This window comes from Hyperolius riggenbachi, chromosome 7 (genome assembly GCF_040937935.1).
Source record: "Hyperolius riggenbachi isolate aHypRig1 chromosome 7, aHypRig1.pri, whole genome shotgun sequence".
Lineage (NCBI taxonomy): Eukaryota > Metazoa > Chordata > Amphibia > Anura > Hyperoliidae > Hyperolius > Hyperolius riggenbachi.
The window spans coordinates 323224970-323251905 of record NC_090652.1 but is presented as its reverse complement, the minus strand read 5'-3'; the positions used below and the strand labels follow the sequence as shown (position 1 = coordinate 323251905).

Below are 26936 nucleotides of genomic sequence, written 5' to 3'. Positions count from 1 at the left end.
CAGAACTACTGGCTGACCCAGAACCTCAGCCTGGGACTTCAAAGACGAGGCAGCCAAAGAATACCAGGATAACGCGTCAGAGAGGTAAGGAGACACTCTGCCTATTACCCAAACCAATAAATATAAATTGATTGGATTTTTTTTAATCAAAATCAAGTCGCACAATAAATTTGAAAAAAAAACCTTGTGTAGAAATTTTACTTTATTTGAAACCTTTTACCACAGAAAATTTAAAATATCATTTTTGACAAAATTCCTGTCTTTTTTTGATGAATTTGAATAAAACTAACAATTGCAGCAGCAATCAAATAGCACCAAAAGAAAGCTGTATTAGTGACAAGAAAAAGAGGTAACATTTGTTTGGGTTGTAAGTTGATTGATCGAGCAATAAACCGTTAAAGCTGTTCAGTGCTGAATTGTATAAAAAGGCCTGGTCACTAGAGGGGTTTAAGCCTGTGGTCCTTAAGTTGTTAATGTTTTGCAGCAGAACTACTGGCTGACCCAGAACCTCAGCCTGGGACTTCAAAGACGAGGCAGCCAAAGAATACCAGGATAACGCGTCAGAGAGGTAAGGAGACACTCTGCCTATTACCCAAACCAATAAATATAAATTGATTGGATTTTTTTTAATCAAAATCAAGTCGCACAATAAATTTGAAAAAAAACCTTGTGTAGAAATTTTACTTTATTTGAAACCTTTTACCACAGAAAATGTAAAATATCATTTTTGACAAAATTCCTGTCTTTTTTTGATGAATTTGAATAAAACAATTGCAGCAGCAATCAAATAGCACCAAAAGAAAGCTGTATTAGTGACAAGAAAAAGAGGTAAAATTTGTTTGGGTTGTAAGTTGATTAATCGAGCAATAAACCGTTAAAGCTGTTCAGTGCTGAATTGTATAAAAAGGCCTGGTCACTAGAGGGGTTTAAGCCTGTGGTCCTCCTTAAGTTGTTAATGTTTTGCAGCAGAACTACTGGCTGACCCAGAACCTCAGCCTGGGACTTCAAAGACGAGGCAGCCAAAGAATACCAGGATAACGCGTCAGAGAGGTAAGGAGACACTCTGCCTATTACCCAAACCAATAAATATAAATTTATTGGATTTTTTTTAATCAAAATCAAGTCGCACAATAAATTTGAAAAAAAACCTTGTGTAGAAATTTTACTTTATTTGAAACCTTTTACCACAGAAAATTTAAAATATCATTTTTGACAAAATTCCTGTCTTTTTTTGATGAATTTGAATAAAACTAACAATTGCAGCAGCAATCAAATAGCACCAAAAGAAAGCTGTATTAGTGACAAGAAAAAGAGGTAAAATTTGTTTGGGTTGTAAGTTGATTGATCGAGCAATAAACCGTTAAAGCTGTTCAGTGCTGAATTGTATAAAAAGGCCTGGTCACTAGAGGGGTTTAAGCCTGTGGTCCTCCTTAAGTTGTTAATGTTTTGCAGCAGAACTACTGGCTGACCCAGAACCTCAGCCTGGGACTTCAAAGACGAGGCAGCCAAAGAATACCAGGATAACGCGTCAGAGAGGTAAGGAGACACTCTGCCTATTACCCAAACCAATAAATATAAATTGATTGGATTTTTTTTAATCAAAATCAAGTCGCACAATAAATTTGAAAAAAAAACCTTGTGTAGAAATTTTACTTTATTTGAAACCTTTTACCACAGAAAATGTAAAATATCATTTTTGACAAAATTCCTGTCTTTTTTTGATGAATTTGAATAAAACAATTGCAGCAGCAATCAAATAGCACCAAAAGAAAGCTGTATTAGTGACAAGAAAAAGAGGTAAAATTTGTTTGGGTTGTAAGTTGATTGATCGAGCAATAAACCGTTAAAGCTGTTCAGTGCTAAATTGTATAAAAAGGCCTGGTCACTAGAGGGGTTTAAGCCTGTGGTTCTCCTTAAGTTGTTAATGTTTTGCAGCAGAACTACTGGCTGACCCAGAACCTCAGCCTGGGACTTCAAAGACGAGGCAGCCAAAGAATACCAGGATAACGCGTCAGAGAGGTAAGGAGACACTCTGCCTATTACCCAAACCAATAAATATAAATTTATTGGATTTTTTTTAATCAAAATCAAGTCGCACAATAAATTTGAAAAAAAACCTTGTGTAGAAATTTTACTTTATTTGAGACCTTTTACCACAGAAAATTTAAAATATTTTTGACAAAATTCCTGTCTTTTTTTATGAATTTGAATAAAACAATTGCAGCAGCAATCAAATAGCACCAAAAGAAAGCTGCATTAGTGACAAGAAAAAGAGGTAACATTTGTTTAAAATTAAATTTGAAAAAAAACCTTGTGTAGAAATTTTACTTTATTTGAAACCTTTTACCACAGAAAATTTAAAATATCAAGTTGATTGATCAAGCAATAAACCGTTAAAGCTGTTCAGTGCTGAATTGTATAAAAAGGCCTGGTCACTAGAGGGGTTTAAGCCTGTGGTCCTTAAGTTGTTAATGTTTTGCAGCAGAACTACTGGCTGACCCAGAACCTCAGCCTGGGACTTCAAAGACGAGGCAGCCAAAGAATACCAGGATAACGCGTCAGAGAGGTAAGGAGACACTCTGCCTATTACCCAAACCAATAAATATAAATTTATTGGATTTTTTTTAATCAAAATCAAGTCGCACAATAAATTTGAAAAAAAACCTTGTGTAGAAATTTTACTTTATTTGAAACCTTTTACCACAGAAAATTTAAAATATCATTTTTGACAAAATTCCTGTCTTTTTTTGATGAATTTGAATAAAACTAACAATTGCAGCAGCAATCAAATAGCACCAAAAGAAAGCTGTATTAGTGACAAGAAAAAGAGGTAACATTTGTTTGGGTTGTAAGTTGATTGATCGAGCAATAAACCGTTAAAGCTGTTCAGTGCTGAATTGTATAAAAAGGCCTGGTCACTAGAGGGGTTTAAGCCTGTGGTCCTCCTTAAGTTGTTAATGTTTTGCAGCAGAACTACTGGCTGACCCAGAACCTCAGCCTGGGACTTCAAAGACGAGGCAGCCAAAGAATACCAGGATAACGCGTCAGAGAGGTAAGGAGACACTCTGCCTATTACCCAAACCAATAAATATAAATTTATTGGATTTTTTTTAATCAAAATCAAGTCGCACAATAAATTTGAAAAAAAAACCTTGTGTAGAAATTGTACTTTATTTGAAACCTTTTACCACAGAAAATTTAAAATATCATTTTTGACAAAATTCCTGTCTTTTTTTGATGAATTTGAATAAAACAAACAATTGCAGCAGCAATCAAATAGCACCAAAAGAAAGCTGTATTAGTGACAAGAAAAAAAAGGTAAAATTTGTTTGGGTTGTAAGTTGATTGATCGAGCAATAAACCGTTAAAGCTGTTCAGTGCTGAATTGTATAAAAAGGCCTGGTCACTAGAGGGGTTTAAGCCTGTGGTCCTCCTTAAGTTGTTAATGTTTTGCAGCAGAACTACTGGCTAACCCAGAACCTCAGCCTGGGACTTCAAAGACGAGGCAGCCAAAGAATACCAGGATAACGCGTCAGAGAGGTAAGGAGACACTCTGCCTATTACCCAAACCAATAAATATAAATTTATTGGATTTTTTTTAATCAAAATCAAGTCGCACAATAAATTTGAAAAAAAACCTTGTGTAGAAATTTTACTTTATTTGAAAACCTTTTACCACAGAAAATTTAAAATATCATTTTTGACAAAATTCCTGTCTTTTTTTGATGAATTTGAATAAAACAAACAATTGCAGCAGCAATCAAATAGCACCAAAAGAAAGCTGTATTAGTGACAAGAAAAAGAGGTAAAATTTGTTTGGGTTGTAAGTTGATTGATCGAGCAATAAACCGTTAAAGCTGTTCAGTGCTGAATTGTATAAAAAGGCCTGGTCACTAGAGGGGTTTAAGCCTGTGGTCCTTAAGTTGTTAATGTTTTGCAGCAGAACTACTGGCTGACCCAGAACCTCAGCCTGGGACTTCAAAGACGAGGCAGCCAAAGAAAGCCATGATAACGCCTCAGAGAGGTAAGGAGACACTCTGCCTATTATTGTTAAATGCTTCCTATGTCAAACCTGCACGGTTCTTGCCTTTTGCATGATCACTAACTCAGTAAAGGATTAAGCCTTTAAAGTGTTGCTATCAGGGGCGTGGCTAGCAAGCTGGACGGAGAGGACGCTGTGTAGCTGAGCTCCCCACGGAGAGCACTAAAACATGCTCAAAGCAAGCTCATACCACAGGCTTCCAAAGGTTAAATGGAAGAGGAGATGCAGCTGGAGGTAGACAACACCAAACGGAGGAAAAGAAGCCCTCCGCAACCCAGGAAAGTCTCAGATTTCTTCAGGGCCCAGCCAGCTCGCAAGACAGACATCAGAGAATACAAAGTACAATGTCAGAAAGCAGAGAATAGTCAGACTAGCAAGGATCAATACCAGGAGTTCAGAATGCAGGAACAGAGTTCAGGAAGGTGGGCCAGAGTCACAACCCTGCAAGGATTCACGCAAAATGGCCTAGCAATGTGCTGCTAGGAAGTCCGGCCTTAAATATGCAGCACATTGCTCAGGTGACTGGCCAGAATCTTCCACAGTTCCATCTGCTGGTGAGCCGAGGAATTGCACAGCTCCCTGCAATATGAGAGCCATCTGCTGGTAGACAGCGGAAGTCTACCTCAAGTTCCTCAGTGCTGCCACCAGCAGGATGACACAGGCACAGATCGTTACACCTGTACTCTAAATACCTAGAAGCCTGTGTTTTGGAACACAAGTCATTGTTTGGACTTAGACATCCCAGGCTTAGACAGCCAGTCTGCACATCACATAGATAATGCTGCATTCTGACCTTTACTGTTCCCTGTAATGTTCCCTCTTCTATTCAACATTCTGGCCTTCTAGAATCTGTATAGAGAGAGAGCTCTGCACATAATCTTTGACTGAAACACTGGTCAATTTGGCTGCAATAAGGGCCATACCTTGCAAGACCCTCTAAGGATCTTACAAGGTACACAGCGGCTGCATTTGCGTATTGAGGTACATGGCGGCTGCATTTGTCAACTGGGGTTTCTGAGGTTTCTGCTAATGGAGGGGTGTGAAATAGCATGTTGCCCTCATTAATGTAGCCTAAAAAATGTAGTGTGTCCACACTCACAGTTTAACTCCACCCACATTACCTCTAAAAGTGCGCTTCTGACTCCAACCCCATCCAAAAGTTGGGGTGTGCAGATTTTCTTGGTGGCTTTTGTCCATAAAAAAATAGAAATTAGGTTAGCAACCCTGATGAGGGTAGATTTCCTTAACGACTACTCTGGTTCATGAATAAATAGAAACTGCTAGACCAGTTAATGCGATAGCATTACAAATAGGGGTGGGGAGAAAATTTCAATGGCAGTAATGTAGTCTTAGGAAAGTGTAAACTAATGTCTGCTTTCCTCCTGGTAAATTATTCCTAAACCATGTTTCTCATTTTGTTCAACAGGAAGAAGTTCCCAAACCACTGCATGGACAACAAAAAGATATGTGGTAAGCATATGCAATGTGAATGTGACAACTCCCTCAGTGGTGTTACCTTGAGGTATAGCTGCCATGGCCAGATTTGCACTTTTCATTACTCTAGGCCAGCTTTCACCATCCACCCCTCCAGAGTCTAAAGTCAATCTTTATTGTACAATCTTACCATTATGTGGTATATGGTGTATAAATGAGGTACTACCTAAAGTATCCATCCAAAGTGTATCTATATAGTTTATCATTTGTAAGATTGTACAATCAAGATTGTATCATTGCAGATCACTAGAGATGTCCCGAACATCAAATTTCCCATTCATCGAACTTGAACTTCCGGAAAAGTTCGAGTTCATGTGAACCGGGCAAACCTCCATAGATTTCTATGGGCAGGTGAATTTAGAAACCTACAAAGACTTACAATCTAATCCCTACCATTATGTCACTGTCCACAGAGGCGCTTACAATCTAATCCCTACCATTATGTCACTATCCACAGAGAAGTTTACAATCTAATCCCTACCATTATGTCACTATCCACAGAGGAGTTTACAATCTAATCCCTACCATTATGTCACTGTCCACAGAGGTGCTTACAATCTAATCCCTACCATTATGTCACTGTCCACAGAGGCGCTTACAATCTAATCCCTACCATTATGTCACTGTCCACAGAGGCGCTTCCAATCTAATCCCTACCATTATGTCACTGTCCACAGAGGCGCTTACAATCTAATCCCTACCATTATGTCACCGTCCACAGAGGCGCTTACAATCTAATCCCTACCAGTATGTCACTATCCACAGAGGCGCTTACAATCTAATCCCTACCATTATGTCACTATCCACAGAGGCGCTTACAATCTAATCCCTACCATTATGTCACTATCCACAGAGGCGCTTACAATCTAATCCCTACCATTACGTCACCGTCCACAGAGGAGCTTACAATCTAATACCTACCATTATGTCACTATCCACAGAGGCGCTTACAATCTAATCCCTACCATTATGTCACTATCCACAGAGGATCTTACAATCTAATCCCTACCATTATGTCACTATCCACAGAGGCGCTTACAATCTAATCCCTACCATTATGTCACTATCCACAGAGGCGCTTACAATCTAATCCCTACCATTATGTCACTATCCACAGAGGCGCTTACAATCTAATCCCTACCATTATGTCACTGTCCACAGAGGAGCTTACAATCCAATCCCTACCATTATGTCACTATCCACAGAGGAGCTTACAATCTAATCCCTACCATTATGTCACTATCCACAGAGGATTTTACAATCTAATCCCTACCATTATATCACTATCCACAGAGGCGCTTACAATCTAATCCCTACCATTATGTCACTATCCACAGAGGTGCTTACAATCTAATCCCTATCATTATGTCACTATCCACAGAGGATCTTACAATCTAATCCCTACCATTATGTCACTATCCACAGAGGAGCTTACAATCTAATCCCTACCATTATGTTACTGTCCACAGAGAAGCTTACAATCTAATCCCTACCATTATGTCACTATCCACAGAGGCGCTTACAATCTAATCCCTACCATTATGTCACTATCCACAGAGGAGCTTCCAATCTTATCCCTACCATTATGTCACTATCCACAGAGGAGTTTACAATCTAATCCCTACCATTATGTCACTATCCACAGAGGAGCTTACAATCTAATCCCTACCATTATGTCACTATCCACAGAGGAGCTTACAATCTAATCCCTACCATTATGTCACTGTCCACAGAGGCGCTTACAATCTAATCCCTACCATTATGTCACTATCCACAGATGCGCTTACAATCTAATCCCTACCATCATTCATATCACTGGGGAAAGTGAGGGGTTTTTTTTGGGGGGGGGGGGGGGGCTACAGTAGGTGATAGTTGGCCTTGGCGTGGTAAGGTATAAAGAACATGTAACACAATGCTTCATGCTATTGCTGTAAAGCTCTTCTTGATCTTTGGTTACATATAGAACACAACTCTGACATTTTGTCACCTTTCAGCTTTGGACACCTGCGGAGGATGCAAGGCTCATTGATGCAGCGCAGTCTCTTGGAAATTTAACCTGGCGAGAGATTCATAAACTGTTTCCACAACGGTCTAAAAAATCTTTAGAGCATAGATGGAGACGATTAAAAGAAATGCACGACTGCCGTTTCGAACGCCCCTTGTGACCAGGCCATTTGACAGGATTGTCCGCTGCAGCTTGAAGCCCTAACTGTTAATGTATTTATTTTTTCATAAATAATTTAAATAAATATTTGTTTAAATAAATATGCCTATTTTATTTATTATTTATTTACACAACTTTTCACACGACTGTTGCCAGTACAGTGCTGCCTTAGACCACAGAGCTGTACACAAACACAGACAAACAAACACAGAACATTTATATCGTGCTTTTCTCCTGGCAGACTCAAAGGACCAGAGCTGCAGCCACTAGGACGTGCTCTATAGGCAGTAGCAGTGTTAGGGAGTCTTGCCCAAGGTCTCCTACTGAATAGGTGCGGGCTTACTGAACAGGCAGAGCCGAGTTTCAAACCCTGGTCTCCTGTGTCAGAGGCAGAGCCCTTAACCATACAGTGTTATTAGACGGCAATTTCACCATCTAACAGTCCCTAGCGGCGATGGCTGCTGGGAGGATGATGGCATTGCACCGTCATTCAAGCAGGGATGCGTGGGTATCCTCTGCAATCTCCACCTCCAGCACGTCACGTGATTAACATGGAGTGGTCCTGGGGCTGCCGTGCTGCTCATGCCAATTGGTGTTGAGCAGTCGTTAACAAGTTAAAGAAACACTGTCGATTCACATTTTTTTCAATTGAGATAGGAAATGTTTTAGAAGTGCTGCTAAGTACTGGTGTATAAATTTGAACACTTATCTCTTAATTTACTGATATCTAATTCCTTTTGCACATTTGACTTCAATCTGCTCTAATCTGACAGCAGAGAGAGCCATGAGGGAAGAGGGGAATTCCCTCACATTGCCTCTAACCCTGTGTGTGCAGAGAGCTCAGTCAGACACATTGATGAGCGTAATGACCTAATTACAATTAGGCAAAATTTAGAGTCATTTGCAAAATTACAATTATGGGCATAATCAAAAATTAGTAATTGCGCAAAATTACACAATTTTATGTTTATGTAGAATTTTGTAATTAAAATCGTTTTTCATCATTGTGATCATTTTTGTAATGAAAACTAAACAGAATTTCATGTTTAACGTAGAAGTTCTTGAAATTGTGTTCCAGTCCAGAGCCGCCTTATATTTTTAAAGTGACAACATGTGCAGGGACCTTTGCATCATCAGCTACTATAAGGCTCAAAACCATCCATGCCCGCTAAGTGCACCTTGGCAATGAACACCTGTCTTAAAATTGGCTGCAGGTAAAGCCTCCTGATACATTTAAAGCAACAGCACGTGCAGGGGCTTTTTCATTATCAGATATTGCAAGGTCCAAAACCAAGTGTCTCAGTATGCATGACCGCTAAGTGCACCTTGGCAAAGAGCACCTGTCTTCGGCTAGATGCAAACATAGCAGAAACGCGAGCATTGCATTTTTGCTGCTAATGGAAGTCTATGGGCGGCAGGAAAAAAATGCATTTAAAAAATGCAAATGCGTTTTGTATGCATGCGTTTTTAAAAACGCTGGTTTTGTTGCATAATATGCAAAAACTCATGAAAAATGTGTAGAAAGCATGCAATTTGTATATGCAAAGTGCAAACACATTACAACACTTGCAAAACACTTGAAATACGCATCTGCAGTAAGAAAACAAAACTAAATGCAAACGCACCAAAAATGTAGTAAAAACACATCAAAAGCAAACAAAAAAAAAAAACCTGCACATGACATAAAATGTGACTTTTCATGTTATTGTATTGCTATCTCTACTATGAGGATTGTAATATTTCACTTTTTTTCTTATGCTAGCAGTGAGTTTGAGGAAATCAGCAGTTTTAGAACAGGAAAATCAAACTAATGTGATTTTTAATCAAGCAAACAAAGATCAGTAACAGAATAATTTACAAAAGGGTAAAAAAAACACACATTTAGGGAAAGGCACTAAATTGTACTACAAAAATAAATAAATATACACACACACAAAATACAGACCAAAAGTTTGGACACACCTTCTCATTCAAAGAGTTTTCTTTATTTTCATGACTATGAGCTGTATAGATAGCGGAGATACCGCCGCAGAGGCAAGCGGCGTGGCGGATATCTCCGCGTGTCAGCCGGCGGCCTCTGCCGCGCAGTTACATGCTGGTGCTCTGCCTGGTCCTTCTATTGCACATAGATTGAGGGCTAATCGCGCGACAGGCGACTGGACCTTTATGCGAATAGAAGGGGAGTCAGCTGATCTGCCAAGTCAGCTGACTCCAATAGTACTTTGGATTGGCTGAGTGACTGGGGCGGCACTGCGGAGCGCTTCTGTATATATAGTACTGGCCTGTCAGTTGCTCCGTGTCCGCTGTTGTGAATGCTACGTGTTAGCACTTAGACCTTAGTCAGATCCCAAAGTGTGCTAGAACCAGCTGGAGCTGGGGATCCACACTTAGCCAGATTCTGTTGATAGCTTAAAGTACTAATTGCATTGTATTATCGGTTATGACCTTCTGCTTCCTTTGACTATTCTCCTGCTTACTGATTCTGTGCCTCTGCCCATCTGATTCATGTTGCCGACTCTGCCTGAACTGAACTCTGAGTTAGCCTTCTGTCTTTGTACTGTATCTGTCCGTACGTTGCCGAGTCTGACCACTCTGTCCTCACCAGTGTGCCTAGCCACTGGTGAGGGATTCGTAGTATTTATCACCTGCTCCTCAAGTGAAGATTAGTTGCAGCACAGTCTGTAACACCTTCTCCTCAGGTGTCCATTGGCTGCAGTACAGTCTTAATCACCTGCTCCTCAGGTGATCATCAGTTGCGGTACAGTCTGTAACACCTGCTTCTCAGGTGCTCACTGGCTGCAGTACAGTCTTAATCACCTGCTCCTCAGGTGATTCTCGGCTGCAGTACAGTCTGAATCACCTGCTCCTCGGGAGATCTTCTCTACCTCATTACTGTTGCACCAAACACTTCTCACATTGGTTGTCCTGTGTCTTGCTATACTAGCATTATTGGTGATTCTGCAGATCACCACATAATCAGGTATAGTATCTGTATTATTGGTGATACTGCAGATCACCAATAATCGGAAAATCTGTTTTGCTGACACCAATCATTACATGAGCATTGTAGATTCGCACTGAAGGCATCCAAACTATGAGTTAACACATGTCAAAGTATAGTACATAACCAAGAAGTGTGAAACAACTGAAAATATGTCATATTCTAGGTTCTTCAAAGTAGCCACCTTTTGCTTTGATTACTGCTTTGCACACTCTTGACATTCTCTTGATGAGCTTCAAGAGGTAGTCACCTGAAATAGTCTTCCAATGGTCTTGAAGGAGTTCCCAGAGATGCTTAGCACTTGTTGGCCCTTTTGCCTTAAGTTCTAAGCATCCAGCTTGGGGTGAGCTGGATGCTTAGCACTTAAGGCAAAAGGGCAAACCATTTCAATTGGGTCCAGGTCTGGTGACTGTGGAGGCCAGGTCATCTGGCGTAGCACCCCATCACTCTCCTTCCTGGTCAAATAGCCCTTACACAGCCTGGAGGTGTGTTTGGGGTCATTGTCCTGTTGAAAAATAAATGATGGTTCAACTAAATGCAAACCGGAAGGAATAGCATGCCGCTGCAAGATGCTGTGGTAGCCATGCTGGTTCAGTATGCCTTCAATTTTGAATAAATACCCAACCATCACACCTGACCATGGTATTACTCTGCTCAATTGGCCTGCCAACTCTCCTGACCTGAACCCCATAGAGAATCTGTGGGATATTGTGAAGAGAAAGTTGAGAGACGCAAGACCCAACACTCTGGATGAGCTTAAGGCCACTATCTAAGCATCCTGGGCCTCCATAACATCTAAGCAGTGCCACAGGCTGATTGCCTCCATGCCACGCCGCATTGAAGCAGTCATTTCTGCAAAAGGATTCCCAACCAAGTATTGAGTGCATAACTGCACATAATTATTTGAAGGTTGACTTTTTTTGTTTTAAAAAAACACTCTTCTTTTATTGGTCGGATGAAATATGCTAATTTTTTGAGAAGATCCTGTAGTTCACCATGGTACTTGTAGGTACCACGGCTCAGTAAAACATTAGGAGAGGTTCCAGGAAGTGGTTGTACTGCCGCAGTTTGAGCCTCCCCACAACTCGGACAGCACAGACACCTCCAAAAAAAGTACACAGCAATTGTGTTTAGATAGTTCACCATGGCACTTGGTGGTACCAAGGCTCAGTAAAAAAAAAAATTTAACCAGTCTTATGGAGCCTGGAGGTTGTGGTGGTAAAGGGTGGTAAGGCAGGCATAGTGATTTCCAGCCACTTAATTTCCCCCTCTTGCCAACAACGGGGCAGGAATTCACCAACCACCCAAGCCTGATTTATTTTGAGGAACGTCAGTCTGTCCACAGACTGGGTGAACAGACGAGAGCACTTCTCGGTTACCACGCCACCATCCGCACTGAAGGACCTTTTGGGCAGCACACTGGAAGGGGGGCAAGCAAGGATTTCCAGGGCGTACTTTGCCAGCTCTCTCCAAATCTCCAGGTGCTTGACCCAGTAATCCAAGGGGTCCACAGGGGTGTCGCTGTCAAGCCTGCTGTAGGACCCCATGTAGTCTGCCACTATCCGGGTCAGGCGCTGGTTCTGGCTTGGATAATAGCCACATGCTGCTGCAGGCATCTCCTCAGTCGGCAGCTGTACCGGCGTGGCGTACAGTGCCTTTGTGAGAGACAGCAGGTTTGATGGGCGCCTGCTGCTGGTGGATGCAGGCACTTGCTGCTGTGCTGGCTGGACTGTGACAGCAGGGGGGTGGGAAGTCTGGGGAAAGGCTTCTTCCAAGTGCTGAACCAGGGACTGCTGCAAATCCATCATTCGGCGCACAGGGTCTCCTCCTGCAGGCAGGAACTGATGCAGCTTCACCTTCAACCTTGGGTCCAGCATCAAGGTGATCCACATGTCCTCCCGAGCACGCATCTGCTTGACCCTTGAGTCACTGCGCAGGCACTGCAGCATGTGCACTGCCATGGGGAAGAGGGCTGCCACCTCTGCTGACCCATACTCGTCTTCATCACCCCCAGTGCTTTCCTCGTCCTCTGATTCCTGAGCCTCCCCATGCTCTCTCCACCTGTAGTGGTGCAGGCTGCACTCGGCCCTGCTCCCTCATCTTCAAGGTCAGGGACCTCCAAGTCCTCCAACTCAAAGTCCTCAACCTCCTCCTCCTGACGCACAGAGATGGACTGTGAAGGTTGCTGCTCCTGCTGGATCAAGGCTGCCTCTCCCACTTCCAGCAGAGCATCGAGGGCCTTCTCCAGCATGCACACCACGGTCACCCACTCACAGAGTGATGCACGGTCCCGCCTGACCATGTTGGTGGCCTCCAGGAAGGGTGCCAGCACCAAGCACACCAGCTACATTTTTTTTCCCACTGTGCATTGAGGATGATGTCCGGGAGGTGGGTGGTGGCGGTCCCAAACTCTGTGGTGTCTGCGGTGGCTCTGGCTAGGTATCGGTTGACAGCCTGCCTCCATTCAACCAGACATTCCAATATGGCCAGGGTGGAATTCCACCGTGTTGGAACGTCTATGATCAAACGGTGTTGTGGCAGGTTCAGCTCCTTCTGCACGCCTTCCAGGGCCGCTGAGGCACCGCCCGAGCGGCGGAAATAACCCACCATTTTTTGAGCCACTTTCAACAGTGGGGTCCATACCCTGGTGGGTGCTCAGAAATGTCTGCACCACCAGGTTCAGGACGTGGGCCAGACAGAGGATGTGGGTGTGGTCTCCCCGGTGGATGGCAGCAACAAGGTTGGCCCCATTGTCGGACACCATCTCTCCGACTCTGAGGCCTCTGGGGGTTAGCCAACTCCTCTCCTGCTCTTGGAATTTTTCTAGGACGTGCTCTGCGATCAGGCTTTGCTTGCCCAGGCTGACCATCTCCAGCAGTGCTTGGCAGTTGCGGGCCTTCACACTGCTGCTGATGCGGGGGCATTTGGCGGAGGGTGTAACCGGACCACCGGAACCTGCTGCACTTTCCCTGCCCCTGCTGCTAGGTGGCACCACCCACTGGATTGCTGTTGTGGCCAATATTGCTGTCCCCTCCTCACCCCCTTCCACCAAACTGATCCAGTGCGCCGTGAAGGACAAATAGCGGCCTGTCCCGAACCTGCAGCTCCAGGAGTCCATGGTCACATGGACCCGCTGACCGACCGCATGATCCAGCCCATGCTCCACTTTGGCCATCTCGAAGCGGTGCAGTGCTGGGATGGCCGTGTATGAGATGTAGTGCCGGCTGGGTATTGGCCAATCCGGCGCTGCGCTCTGCAGGAGCGCACACATGCCACTCCCCTCCTGCACAAAGGAGTACGGGAGGAGCTTGGAAAGCCATGGCCCATGCAAGCAGGCCGTTCAGCTGGTGGATGCAATGGCTGCTGGGAGGCTGAGCCCTGACCACAAAGGACTGTTGGCGTTTTTTGATTGCACGGGAAGAGGAGGAAAGAGCAGAGGAGACCACTGAGGAGGACTGGCTGCCTGAACAGGCCTCAGTGTCGGCAGGAGTGGCATGGGCAAAGGGGGTTCTGGTGGTGATTTTGGTCGGAACACTGCCAGCGCCAGCTTCCTTCAGCCTCTTGAACTCCTCATGCTCGTGAAGATGTTTGTAGTCCAGGTGGTTGATGAAGCTGGAGGTGCAGTAGTTGGAGGGGTTGCAACCTCTGCTCAACTTCACCTGGCACATGTTACAAGTGACAAACTTGCTGTCCACTGAGGGCAGATCAAAAAACTGCCAGCAATGTTCCCTCTCTTCTTGGCCTTGTTGGCCTTCCCCCGGGTGCCAGTGCCAGCAGACATAGTGCAAGTTTGTGTATGATGATGTCACCAGATGGATGTGGGGTACTTGCACTTTATTCAAATCAGGGTAATTGGTGTTCGACTTGAATGAATCTGCACCGAATAACAGACAGCAGAGTAGAACACAGTGTGCATACTAACGGACGGTCTGTCACACACACTGACACTGTCAGCAGCACAGCAGAAATAAAGTAATCTGTAATAGTAGTAAGCCAACACAGACAGTACTACTCTAACAACTAGCACTACAGTACTAAAATAACTACACAATAAATCCCTATGCCTTAAACTATACTGTGTAGCTAAGGCAATAGCACAGGCCTGGCCTGTGTGCACAAACCGCACACACAAGCAGAGCTGCTGCAGCAGAGACTGTCACAGCTCACAGAAAGCTTAGACTGTCACAGCTCACAGACATACACACTAACTACAATCACAATACAACACACTACTAGCTAAACTACAATAAAACTGTGTTATAGTACAGGTGTTAAGGTGTAAAAACACTGGGTTTAACATGGTATAATGCACTTGCTTCAGCCAAAGACACGGGAGTTTTCTCTCAGTGGCAGTCACAAAGCAAGGACGAGATTCTCATAATGGCCACCTCTTTAAACAAAGACAAGACAAATAACATTTATATCGCGCTTTTCTCCTGGCGGACTCAAAGCGCCAGAGCTGCAGCCACTAGGATGCGCTCTATAGGCAGTAGCAGTGTTAGAGAGACTTGCCTAAGGTCTCCTACTGAATAGGTGCTGGCTTACTGAACAGACAGAGCCGAGATTCAAACCCTGGTCTCCTGTGTCAGAGGCAGAGCCCTTAAAGTGGACCGAAACCAAACATTTTTTAATTCAAAATATTTAGTTGCACCTCTCTGACACATACGGAGATAAACTCTCCTTCAAACCTATGAGCATTTCAGTGCATGCTTTTCACCCTCTTTGCATAGCTAGGGTTATACAGGTGGCAGCCATTAGCAACAGTGCTGGGCCGAAATTACGCATTAGCGTAATTACGCATCGTAATTCACTACAAATGCACCGTAAGCGTTACGTGTAAGGTTACGGTATTACACGTAATTAATTACGCGTAGACCGTAGGTTACGTTATTACGCGTAAGACAGTAAACTCCCATTGAAATTACACAGTCTGCCGTAATCACGTAATATTACGCTCCCGTATAATACAAAAAAGCCGCCGACTTTAAGGGTTAATAGCAAAGCCCCCTTAAGTGCTAAGAGCCTCAAATTTGGAGCATATATTAAGGAGATCAGAAGGAATAAGAGGAAATTTTTTTTTTCAAAAAGACCTTATAGTTTTTGAGAAAATCGATGTTAAAGTTTCAAAGGAAAAATATATACATTTAAAAACCCGCCGACTTTAACAGTTAATAGCAAAGCCTGCTTAAAATTTAGGAACACCAAATTCACAGGGTATATTAAGGGGATCAGTGGGAATAAGAGGAAAAAGTTTTTTTTCAAAAAGACCTTATAGTTTTTGAGAAAATCGATTTTTAAGTTTCAAGGGCAAAAATGTCTTTTAAATGCGGAAAATGTCAGTTTTTTTTTGCACAGGTAACAATAGTGTTTTATTTTCATAGATTCCCCCAAGTGGTAAGAGTTTTACTTACTTCGTTCTGAGTGTGGGAAATATTTTAAAAAAAAACCGACGTGGGGTCCCCCTCCCAGACCTCTTTAACCCCTTGTCCCCCATGCAGACTGGGATAGCCAGAATGCAGAGCACCGGCCGCGTGGGGCTCTGCGCCCTGACTATACCAGCCCGCATGGTCCATGGATTGGGGGGGGTCTCGGAAGGGGAGGGGCAGCCAAGCTTTCCCCTCCCCCTCCGAGCCCTTGTCCAATCCAAGGACAAGGGGCTCTTCTCCACCTCCGATGGGCGGTGGAGGTGGAGGCCGCGATTTCCTGGGGGGGGGGGTTCATGGTGGCATCTGGGAGTCCCCTTTAAAAAGGGGTCCCCCAGATGCCCACCCCCCCCCCCTCCCAGGAGAAATGAGTATAGAGGTACTTGTACCCCTTACCCATTTCCTTTAAGAGTTAAAAGTAAATAAACACACAAACACATAGAAAAAGTATTTTAATTGAACAAAAACCATAACCACGAAAAAAGTCCTTTAATATTCTTAATTAACCATTAATATTTACCTGTCCCTTTCAAAGCCAGTTCCCACGCAATATCCTCGGAAATATACTAATCAGTTACAATGTAACAAAGTTGTTACAATGTAACAACTTTGTTACTTTGTAACTCCACCGCACCCGACGTCACTCGCTGCTCACCCGCCGGCCGCCACATACACGCTAGTCCCCGCCGGCTCCCGCCGTCCACTCTGCCCACACCTGTCACCCATATACATGCTGGCACCCATGGGTGCCAGCATGTATATAGGTGACATGTGGGAGAGGCGGGGAGGGCAGCGAGAGCCGGCAGGACTTAGCGTCCTTCCCCCGACAGAGCTCTGAGCTATATAGCTCAGAGCTCTCTAAGCATCTTTGTATTTGGGCTCCAAGGAGCCCCATTGGTCCTTAGCAGACCAATGGGGTTCCTTCTGATTTTGAAAAAAAAAAATTTCCTCTTATTCCCACTGATCCCCTTAATATACCCTGTGAATTTGGTGTTCCTAAATTTTAAGCAGGCTTTGCTATTAACCGTTAAAGTCGGCGGGTTTTTAAATGTATATATTTTTCCTTTGAAACTAACATCGATTTTCTCAAAAACTATAAGGTCTTTTTGAAAAAAAAATATTCCTCTTATTCCTTCTGATCTCCTTAATATATGCTCCAAATTTGAGGCTCTTAGCACTTAAGGGGGCTTTGCTATTAACCCTTAAAGTCGGCGGCTACCTAACATTGATCCATGCGTCAACTTTTCCGCTTGGCAGCATGACCGCATTAATTGCTAGGAGGAATTTACGCGTAAGCCAATAACGTAACAACCTGAATTACGGTATTCTTACGCGTAATTGCGTAAGGGCCATGCTTAATTACAGACGTACCGTAAATGAATGTATACGCCGTAAGCGTAATTCCGTAATGCGTAATAGCGTAAAATTACGCGTAATGATCCGTAAGCGTAGTTTTTTCCATTACGCCCACCACTGATTAGCAATTCCTCCTTTGCTGGACACCATCTACTCCACCAGTTTGCCGGATTATTTCCCGGCAATTTGAAAGGGGAGGGGAGGGGTTTCTCCAATAAATGTAAAATATTTTATTTCTCATCATGCAGCTAAAAAAAGGCTGCTATTTATTATTATAATTTAGAAAATAGATTTTATTTCTAAAATCTTGTATTTTTAATTTGGGTCCACTTTAACCATTACACCATCCAGCCACCACAGGAGGGACTGGCCAAGGTTCCTGTTCTCAGTAACTATGCCTCCAGCTGCACTGAAGGTCCTTTCTGACAGGACGCTTACAGCAGGGCAAGAGAAGTTGTATGGCAAATTGGGACAGCTCTGGCCACAGGTCAAGCCTGCGCAACCAGTAGTCTAAGGGTTCATCGTCGCTTTTCGCAGTGTCTACATCCACACTCAAGGCCAGGTAGTCGGCTACCTGCCGGTCCAGGCGTTGGTGGAGGGTGGATCCGGAAGGACTATGGCAAGGAGTTGGACTAAAGAACGTCCGCATGTCCGACATCACCCTGAGATTGCTGGAGCGTCCTGTCCTTGCCTGCGTGGACTTGGGAGGAGGAGGGTTACTGCCAGTGGTACCTTGATTGCGTTGTGCAGCCACATCACCCTTAAACGCATTGTAAAGCATCATCAACCGCTTGTTCTGCAAGTGCTGCATCCTTTCCGCCTTGTGTTGACTTGGTAACAGGTCCGCCACTTTGTGCCTGTATCGAGGGTCTAGTAGCGTGGCCACCCAGTACAGGTCATTCGTCTTTAGTTTTTTGATACAGGGGTCCCTCAACAGGCTGGACAACATGAAAGAGGACATCTGCACAAAGCTGGATGCAGACATACTCTCCATCTCCTCTTGCTCTTCCTCAGTGACGGGATGCAACTCCTCTTCCTCCCCCAGCTACGAACAATACCACGGGAACGTGGAGCAGCAGAAGCCCCCTGTGACGGCTGCCGCGGTTATTCTTCTGCCGCCTCGTCCTCCACAGAAACACCTTCCTCCTCACCATCATCAGTCTGACTCCTCTTCTTCCTCCTCCTCCTCCTCCCCCCTCTGTGCTGCCGCCGGTGTTGTGGAAACATCGGGTTCGTGTGTAAATGGCTCCCACGACTCCTGCTGCCCTAACTCTTCTTGTTCACGCTCCTCCACAGCTGTATCCACCACTCTACGCACGGCACGCTCCAGGAAGTAGGCGTAGGGGATCAAGTCGCTGATGGTGCCCTCATCACGACTCACCAGTTTGGTCACCTCCTCAAAGGGCTCCATGACCCTGCATGCATTTCGCATCAGTGTCCAGTTGTTGGGCCACAACATCCCCATCCTCCCAGATTGTGTCCTTGTACTGTAATTATACAGGCTTTCTCCTGGTCTAGCAGGCGAGAGAACATCAGCAGGGTGGAATTCCAGCGAGTCGGGCTATCGCAAATCAGGAGTCTCACCTGCAAGTTGTTTATACGCTGAATGTCCGCAAAGTGTGCTATGGCCTTGTAAGAGCGCCTGAAATACCCACACAACTTCCTGGCCTGCTTCAGGACGTCCTCTAAGCCTGGGTACTTGGACACAGATCTTTGCACGACCAGATTCAGCACATGTGCCATGCAGGGTATGTGTGTCAGCGATATAAACCACACAGAGAAAAAATTGTCTCTTGGGTGCATACAAAAAACTATCTTTATTAAATATTATATTCTTAATTCCTAAATACTGACATATCAAAAAAGGTCTCACAATTGAAAATCACATTTTACAAATTAAAAAAGAGTGAAACACCCCATCTAAAAAGAACCCTAAGGAGGCTGCAGTCCTCCACCCTGGCTACAATTCTGGTGTTACAATGTACTGGCAACAGAGGAGGGGAGGGGGGGGGGGAGGGTTTTTTTCCTCCAGAGTAATTGGCAGATCACTGATGTAGAAATAATTTGCAGGCAAAATGCATAATTGCAAGGTTGCAAAAACATGCGCATATGCGTATGCGTATATGTATACACACACACACACACACACACACACACACACACACACACACACACACACACACACACACACACACACACACACACACACACACACACACACACACATACATACATACATACATAGAGATAGATGTCGCCAAAGTCACGACAGTGTCCAGTACCTGACCTTTATCAAAATGAATGAGGAATGGATCACGAAGGGCTACTGCATGACCGAAGACTAAGTCAGTCCCCCCACACAGCATCTCTGCCTGCAGGCTGCCGCCACCACCAACAGGGTCCAGGACTCTAGGCAGATTCCTGAATTTAAGGCCGCTGCTAGCAGCGGCCGCTACACTAATTTTTCTGGTGCGTGTACATGCCTGCCTAATTTTTCTGGCTGCACTGCGGGCGGCTGCAACAAATAAACAAAAAGGCATGTACATGTGTCCATCCCCCTTCGTGATCATTACCTTGCCGCGGTGAAGGGGCTTGCGTATCACAATGAAGCAATGACCGCCGGCTATTTGAGTGTCTCGGGTGGGGGTGGCACACAAAAGATAAGGTCGTTGCTTAATTGTTGTCAGACCAAATTTGATCAGTTGGGACAGTCACTGTTCTATCATTGAGCTACCACAGCCCGGCAACCATATGGGCTTGAAAAACGCCACGGCCTACACTCTGGCCACGGTGCGCACCAGTCCAGCACGGCCGTCACTATGCAAACAGCTGTTTGCGGTGCGTTACACAGTGAGTTTGGTGTGTCAGTGTGAAGCAGAACTCTAATTACACTCCCTGATGTATACCCATGCAAGATGTTTGAAACCACTTTAGGCCTGCAATTTAGCATTCAAATGTGATTTCTGCCCTTAAAAAACGCTGCTTTGCGTCAAATCCAGATTTTTCCCCGGGACTTTGGGCATGTATCCCACTCCACCATGCCCCCCTCCAGGTGTTAGACCCCTTGAAACATCTTTTCCATCACTTTTGTGGCCAGCATAATTTTTTCTATTTTTCAAAGTTCAAATCCCTATTTAAGTCTATTGCGGTTTGTGAACTTTTCGGCAAACCGAACCTTCCGCGAAGGTTCTCGAACGGGGTTCGCGAACCGAAAATCAGGAGGTTCGCGACCTCTCTAACAGTGAGCCAGTCTGCTTGCTACCATCATAAAGTTCTATAATTAACTTCCCATCCCCGCTAGGCCTCTGGTACACGTGAGATGACGCTACGCTGGTCCGTTTACTTGAGTATAACGCACTAAATATTTTTTATTATTTTTGTAAAGGACATTGTCCCCACACAGCATCTTTGCCTGCAGGCCACTTGACTGCCTTCTCCACCAACAGGGTCCAGGACTCCAGGTGGATTCCTTCATTTCTGAGGCTGCTGCACTCTGAGGCCGCTAACAAAAAGCATAATTTTTCTGGTGTGTGTACATGCCTGCCTACTTTTTCTGGCTGCACTGCGGCTGCAACAAAACGGCATGTACATGTGTCAATGCCCCTTCGTGATCCACCATATGGGCTGGAAAACCGCCATCGCCTACTCTCACCAACGTGCGCACCAGTACGGCCGTCACTACAGACAGCTGTTTGCGGTGCGTTACACAGTGAGTTTAGTCTGTCGGTATGAAGCAGTACTCTACTTACACTACCTGATCCATGTATACACATGCAAGATGTTTTAAAGCACTTTATGCCTTTAGTTTAGGAATGCAATGCCATTTCTGCCCTGTGACAAATTCTCTGGACGCGGAGCAGTACAGATTGGTGCTGATCCTTTTCTGCACTATGACGACAATTATGCGGGGAATCATTTTCATAAGTACCACAGCAGGTCTAACTGCAGGATCTCATAATTCTGAACTGTGCTGAGCTGTCCATCTGACACTCCATCTCTGTACACCACAATCTTCTCTGGCAGTGCTACCAAGTAGCAGTACCTAGTGGAACTAGTGGAGAGAGATGCCATGAGGTACAGCATCCATCCATCCATCCATCCTATCCTGATGTGGAAGCTAGCTAATATGCTACTAAGTAGCAGCGGGTACCTAGTAGAACGATACCATAAGGTACAGCTTCTATCCATTCATACTGTTTTATATTATGCTAAAAAATTCTGGCTAAGGTGAATTGTATAAGTCATTCTTAATGTGTTCCAAGCAGGCACAATCCCTTGTGCATGTTCTATTGCCCAACTAATGTACTTATGTAATGAAACTAAACGTTTGCTTACTTGTATTTCCTAATTTGCCTTTGATAAAAAACCCATTTGATAAAAAAAAAAAAAAACACCCGAGTGAGGAGCTTGAGGGGACGTTCACATCTAGGAGCGCAGATGGCCGTGCGATCTGAACGCAGCGCATCCGATCGCGCGCGCTCGCTATCTGCGCCTGATCCCATCCATTGACAGTGATGGGATCAGCTCTGCGCTTGATGGCTGTTCCTGTGTCCCCCTAAGTGATCAGTGCACACAAATACTTTATTCAACTATGAAATACATTATATCCATTACATTATTCAGAAAATCACATTGCACACATTCTACAGTACCTTACCACTCAGCACGCTTGATCCCAAGTGTTCTGAGCAGTGACATTACTGTAAAACAATTTTTTTTAAATTAATGATCAGTGTCATTGGCTTAGACACTGATTATTCACACCCCCGGGGACACTGAATGTTTACAGGAATGAATGTTCCTGCTCACCAATTGCCGCACTGCAAACCCCCGCTAGGGGCGAGCGCCTCTGCCCATGCAGCCGCCCACTCTGCACAGACTAAGATTCACATCCCTGGGACTTCAGACAGTTTCCCATGACGTGATTGTACTGCGCACTGTGCAGAAAGTGGTTAAATCTACTTTTATACTACCTACGGTTGTATTTTTGCTCAATGACACATTCATTGGAGTTTGCCAGAGTTAAAATGTATGAACTTTTGACCCTTTAGCTCTTTCCTGCTCTCAGAAGCCATTTTCTGCTAGAAAAAAAAAAAGTGTTTTATAGTTGTAATTTCTTATCAGTGATGGTCCAGACCCAGTCCCCAGTAGTCTGAGCCAGTCCTGACTCAGACAGGAACTGCCACTTACATACCTGATGTTTAACTCTTGCAAGCAAAGTAAAAAAGGAACACAACAGTTGTGTGCTAGGCACTGTACATACACGTCTATCATGTCACCTCAAGTATCCTTAAAAAAAAAATATAACAGTAATGTATCCTCATTCCATACATAGTAAAAGTCCCTAACAAGTATTTAAATACTGTCTTTTAGGTTGTGTTTTATTTTGGTAGCTATGGGGCAGGGTTGGGGAAAGGAAGGAAGAAAATTTATTTAAATTTTATGTAAAATGTAGTGTAAATGTGTATTTTTACTTTATGTATTTTTTTTACCACTAGATGCCCCCACACTCAGTCTGTGTGCTTTAAACAAGGCCACACAGTGTTACAGAAAAGATCATTTACTCCTTGTTGAAGCCATGATCTTTTCACCACAGGAACTTTGGTTCAGGAAACACTTGTTCCCTTACACGGTCTCTCTGAGTTTTTATGGGTATGCGCAGCACACGTGCATGGCAGTGGCGGCAGAGAACATTTTGGAACTTATCTTGGTATGTTCTGAGGGACCAACAGGACATTTTAAAATGACAAGTCGTCCAGGACTAGATGGTCCATCCAGCAGCAGGTTCAGGTGTCCATCAGTATCCAGGGAGACATCTTGTGGTCTTCCTAGATGTTTCCTGTGAACCAGTTTGCACATATTTTATTACTGCTATAAATGAGCATTTTGCTGATTTGTCATTTGCTGTATCTCTGCCATTTGTATTGCAACATTAAAAATAGGCTGACGGACCATCACTATGTTGCTGCACAGAAGAAGTCACAAGGAAGAATATATTAGACCTACTTCTTCCAATAATCAATACCATACCTGGCGTTCTTCAAAAGGTGAGTAAATCTACTTTGACTAGCTGAACCCTTATATGTATTGTGATGTAATTGGGGCAAGCGTCCCAGAAAAAGACATGGGTCAGTCCCATATAGCATAATACTGTTTCACAGCCGGGTACAACACACCTTCACCCATGCATATGATCACCCGTGTGTTATATACCATATACACCACACTCCCAGTGCATGAAAGTGTTAAGGCTGCGGGCTCACCAGATCTCAATGCTGATCAAATGACAAACCAGCTTTCTGCGCATAAACATTCAAAGTTCTCTTCTCTGGCAGAATCTTCTCCCCTAATAACTCAAGGACAAAGTCTCTATAGTGTAATACCGTTTAATAAAATCCATAAAAACAAAGTAGTGCACTCACATTTCTGTATAAAATCATGCGCATGTAATCATAATACCGCCGGACGTCCTCTATGCTGCCTGTCTTGCGTCTCCACTCCATACTGCGAGGCCACGCCCTACCGGTTTCGTCATGTGACTCATGTGACTCATCAGGGAGCCCCTGATGAGTCACATGACGAAACCGGTAGGGCGTGGCCTCGCAGTACGGAGTGGAGACGCAAGACAGGCAGCATAGAGGACGTCCGGCGGTATTATGATTACATGCGCATGATTTTATTCAGAAATGTGAGTGCACTACTTTGTTTTTATGGATTTTATTAAACGGTATTACACTATAGAGACTTTGTCCTTGAGTTATTAGGGGAGAAGATTCTGCCAGAGAAGAGAACTTTGAATGTTTATGCGCAGAAAGCTGGTTTGTCATTTGATCAGCATTGAGATCTGGTGAGTCCGCAGCCTTAACACTTTCATGCACTGGGAGTGTGGTGTATATGGTATATAACACACGGGTGATCATATGCATGGGTGAAGGTGTGTTGCACCCGGCTGTGAAACAGTATTATGCTATGTGCTGCTCTTTTCTATTCTGAGGAACATACAAGGAGAAGGCTTAAGGAAAGTGAGATGCCATTTACCATATGCCATTCATGCTGATTGTAACTAGTCAGCCATCAAATCTGGTGAGCGTGATACCTATTATTTGTATTGGAGACCTGAGGGTGCAGACTTCAGAGTGGACTCTGGACTATTGTCCATGTAACTTTTGCCAAGGAAGTGTGTTGTGGGAACTTGAGACTTACCAAGGCTGGTGTTGAGCGCTGTACTCAAACAGCTACAAAAAATAGCCATACATGAAGTGAGGTCTTATTGATCAATGGATTGCTTTTATAATAAAAACACTTCTATTAACCTCCTTGGCGGTAAGCCCGAACGTAGTTCGGGGTAAGCCGCCGGAGGGTGCCGCTCAGGCCCTGCTGGGCCGATTTGTTTAATTTTTTTTTTGCTGGACGCAGCTAGCACTTTGCGCCCGATCGCCGCTATCCGGTGCGGCGCACGCCCCCCCCCCCCCAGACCCCGTGCGCTGCCTGGCCAATCAGTGCCAGGCAGCGCCGAGGGGTGCCCCAGGACTCCCAATGACGTCCCGACGTCATCCCGCCCGTCGCCATGGCGACGGGGGAAGCCCTCCAGGAAATCCCGTTCTTTGAACGGGATTTCCTGATCGGAGATCGCCGAAGGCGATCGAAGAGGGCGGCTATCATGTAGTGAGCCCTGGGCTCGCTACATGATTTAAAAAAAAAAAAAAAATTAAAATGTGCGGCGCTGCCTCCTTGCCGGATTTTTTAGACCGGCAAGGAGGTTAAGAAGAGTTCAGTGGAAGCCCCACACAGTGGCAGTAATAACATATATAGATGGCCCGAACTGTTCCCCGGTGGACATTTCCCGGTGAACGGCATTAGCGTCAGCAGGAGAGCACATGGCAAGTTCGATTCACACCTATACATCAGTCAGCAGACACATGGCAGCCAATCAGCTACCCCCCACTTGGACCACCCCCAACCTATCAGAAAGCCAGCACAGCAGCAATTTTACACTCTGCCTGTGGCTGCTGTGAGTGAGCGTAGGGAGAGAGCTGTGCTGCTATTAGGGAAAGTGTTAGGTCTGTGTTCTGTGTCCCCAGTGAAGTATCTTGCTGCTACAGTACCAATTCACTACCTATCTAACCCCAAAGGCCTTCTAAGGGGTGTGTTTTCTTGGGATATTGCCGTTCAGTGTGTCCACACAGTGCACTTCAGCTGTTGCAGATAGGTGGAGTCCGTGCTTAGTGCAAAAGTAGTTCACCCTTCTAAGCGCTGGTTTTCTTACTATTATATTGCAGTTCTGTGTGTCCAGTGCACCCATTAGCTTTTGGAGACAGGTCTGTTGGTCCTAGTAGTGCACCGACCATAACCTAATAATCCTTCACCCCCCTCCCCCCCACTACTGGCATCTAGTATCCACTACTGCCCCCTGTATAAGGCCTCAGTGCAGAATTAGTGTTTTTTTAATTACTTAACGGTCATTGAATTACCTCAGCCGACCATAGAGGCTGGAAAACCGCGATCCCCTGCACTTCGGTGACTGTGCGCACAAGCACGCCGACTATTACACACCACTACACAAAGCTTGCCCCTGAGAGGGCACATTTATATCCTGGGGAGGTTTCAACTAGTAAAAAACATTTGCTCACCTATCACTAAAGCTCTTTACGGTTGTTTGCGGTGCGTTAAATGCGCCATTTTGTCTGTCAGCGTGAACCAGGCCTAACCCTAAAACTACCTTATTGCTGTGTACGCACGCCGGATCTTTTAAAGCACTTACTGCAATTCCACAAATTTAGGAATGTACTGTGATTTGTCCTTTTCAGATTAAAACGTGACTCTGCGTCAACTGCGTAATTTTTAGTGGCACTTTCGCCATGGATCCCCCTCTGGCATACCACAGTCCAGGTGTTAGGCCCCTTGAAACAACCTTTACATCACTTGTGGCTAGAAACAGCCCCTGCAGGTTTTAAAATTTGCCTGCCCATTAAAGTCTATGGCGGTTCGCCCGTTGGCAAACTTTTGTAGAAAATTTGTGTTCATGAACCGAGAATTTGATGTTTGCTGCATCACTAATAACCTACAAATTTATTGATCCAAGTAGCAATAAGACAGAAAAAAACAAAAACAAAAAACCACCACCACCACCTGTGCAGTCTCTTGAAATCTATCCCGCTCAATGGAATTTTACCTTTTTTTAGTTCAATATTAATTACTTTTCATCAATTGAACAAACTGATAATTTAGCCACACACTTAGGGCCTGTTTCCACGTGTGGTGCAAATGAATTACGAGAAACCACGAAAACTAATTTGCATGCAGATGCAAATTCATGCGCGTTTGCATGCATACGTTTTTGCGTATTTTTGTACATTTGACTTTAAAACCATGTCAGTGCCTGTGTGCTTTTACATTGATTTTTGGTGAAAACGTACGTGAATTCACATGGAAAATTCACATAGTGAAAATGCATGC

The 26936-nt window shown here is 44.4% G+C and overlaps 1 long non-coding RNA gene across 1 annotated transcript; it reads left to right on the top strand.

Annotated features, from left to right (window-relative positions):
- Positions 1–3941: 3941 nt before the first annotated feature.
- On the top strand, positions 3942–7593 carry LOC137525923 (uncharacterized). Its single transcript, XR_011023067.1, has 3 exons — positions 3942–4024; positions 5469–5512; positions 7531–7593. It is a non-coding gene; the product is annotated as an uncharacterized lncRNA (long non-coding RNA).
- Positions 7594–26936: the final 19343 nt, after the last annotated feature.